Raw genomic sequence first — 2,500 nt, forward strand, 5'->3', positions numbered from 1 at the left:
TCCGCCGCCGGTCCGTCCCCGCCGGACGGGCCGGGGGGGGCGGCCGGCCCCCGAAGCCTCGCCGCAGCGGCCGGCGCCGCCGAACGCCGGTCGCGGGCGCGGCCCGAGTTCTCCCGAGCCCGGGTCTTCCTTCTCGCCGCGCTAAAGGGGCCGGCCCGCGTGTGCCGGGGAGGAGGGGTCGCCTCGGCAGCGGCCCCTCGCGGAGGCTCACCCGCCCCTTCCCCTCGCTCCTTCTGTCCGTCGGGCGACGGTCGGCCGTCCCGGCCGTCGCCGCCTCGGCGGGCGAGGGCTAAAGGCGAGGGAGAAAAGGGGACGCCCGAGAAGCCTTCGGGGATCGGAGAAGGAGGCGGCTCCTCCGGCCCTTCCCGCACCGGGGAGTGGGGGCTGGTGGGTGGTGGGTGGCTTTCGCCGCCCGGCGAAATCCCCCGCCCCCCCATCCTCCCGCTCTCGGCCGAACGGGCCCCCGCCGCTGGCGCGGAAGAGGAGAGGGGCTCCCGGGCCTCCGGGCGTTCCGGGTCGCGCTTGCGGGCGCGCGAGGTTCTCGGGCGGCCGGGCCGCGTCCCCGCTCCGGCGGGGCGGCCCGAGCCGCGGCCGTCGTCTCGGGCGCGGTGCCGGGTTACTGAGGGAAACCCCGGGGTCCCGAGACGGACGCCGCGGCGAAGGCGGCGGATGTCGGGCGCGCCCCCGCCGGCGGACGCTCCCCCGAGGGCGGCAGTGGGGGAGGCACCCCGGCGGGGCCATGCAGGTCGTTTCCCTCGCCCCAGGGCCAGGTACCTAGCGCTCCGCGTCTCGGCGGTCCGCCGGTCTCCTCGCCTCGGCGTCGCCAAACGCCGAAGGAAGCCGGGGGGGCCGAAAGGCCGCCGAGCCCGGGCGGAGGTTCAAAGACTCGGGCGGTTCGGCGCGGGCCCGCCGCCGGCGGCGGCGGCGGTGGCGGCGGCGGCGGCGGCGGCGGCAGGTGTGCCGGGCGGTGGCGCGGGCGCCCTCGAAGGGGTGGGGAGCCACTCCCGCCGATCCCCTGCGGCGGCGCGTTCCGTTGCGACCGGCCGCGCCTCCTGGTCGTCGTCGTCGTCGTCGTTGCCGCCGTCGTCCCGCCGCGCGCGCGGGGCCAACCCGCGCCGCGCCGGGGAGGGGCGCCCTGCCCCCCCCTCTCCGCGGCCCGGCCTCGGCGGAGAGGCCGCGGCGCGTGGCCGGGTCGGCCGCGGGGCCGGACCCCGCCCCCCCGCCTCGAATGCGGGCGCGACTGCCGGCGGAGGGCGCGTGCCCTCCGCCTTGCCTCAGCTGCGGGGTTTGGGCCGCCGGAGCCCGCCGCGCTCCCTTTCCTCGGCCGCCGCCGCGGCGGCGTCGCGTCGCGGCGCCGCTTCGGGCGCGGCGGCGCCTCTCCCCTCGACGGCCTTCCTTCTCCCGGAAGGCGCCGGCGGCGCCGCCCGCCGGCCGTCCTTGGCTCGGCCGCTGGCCCGCCCGGGCGAGCGCTCTGCCCGGTCCCTCCGTGGCCGGACGCCGACGAGTGCACGGCGACCCCGCGGCCGAGCGGCGGCGTCGCCGCTCGGCGGGTGTCCCCCCTCCGGGGGGACGGTCGGCCGCAAGGCGCCCGCCGTCGCCTGCGGCGGTCCCGGCCCGGGCCCCGCCCGTCGCTTCCCCGTCGCCCTTTCCCGGGCCGCGCGCGGGCCGAACGGAAGGCGGTGCGGGCGGCCGCGGGGGCGCGCACCCGCCCGTTCTCTGAGCGGAAGCGAGGAGGGCGGGCGTTGCCCCCCCGGGCTCGGCCCCGTCACGCCTTCCGCCGGGCGCGTGCCCCGCGGAACAGGGGGTTCCCGGCGGCGCGAAGAGGCGGGGGGCGGTCCCGGGAGTGCGGCCGCAGAGGCGGCGGGTCTGCCGCCCGGCAGGCCCCGGGCGCCCGCGGTGCCGGCTCGGGACGCGGCGGCGCCTCGCCCCAGGCGCCGGCGCCGGCGGCGGAGCGCGGCCGGCAGAGGCGCCGGCCTCGCGGCGGGAGCGGTCCCGCCGGGGGCGCGTCGGCGAGGCGGCGGTCGCCGCGCGTCGTTCTCGGGCGTCGTAAGGCCGCTGGGGAGAGCGGGTCGGCCGCGTCTCCGGGGCGGCGGCGCGGCGCGAGTCCGCGGAGCGGTCGAGGGGAAAAGGGAAAAAGCGCGAGCGGGGGCCGACGGCCGCGCCCCCGGCTCAGGTGAGCGCGTCGTCCCGTGAAAGTGGCCGGGCGGGGCGCCGCGCCCCCGCGGTCCGGCGCGCGCCGCGCGGCGCGCCCTCCGTGCGGAGACCGGGCCGAGCCCGGGCGCCTGGGCCGCCTCCGAAGGTCCTCGCGCGTAGGCGGCGTCTCCCCTCGCGGGGGGAGGCGGTCGGGGGCGCGGGCCTCCCCGCCTTTCGGCCGGCCGGCCTTCGGACCGTTTCGTGCGGGGGGGGGCGTTTCCCCCCCTCCTCCTCCTTTTCCTCCGTTCACGTGTGCCGGTACGGTTCGGAGCGAGGCGCGCCGCCACGGCGTCCTCGCCGCAAGCGA

The sequence above is a fragment of the Chamaea fasciata genome, unplaced genomic scaffold (assembly GCF_029207755.1).
Source record: "Chamaea fasciata isolate MVZ Bird 193981 ecotype frontalis unplaced genomic scaffold, bChaFas1.0.hap1 SCAF_75, whole genome shotgun sequence".
NCBI classification, from domain to species: domain Eukaryota; kingdom Metazoa; phylum Chordata; class Aves; order Passeriformes; family Sylviidae; genus Chamaea; species Chamaea fasciata.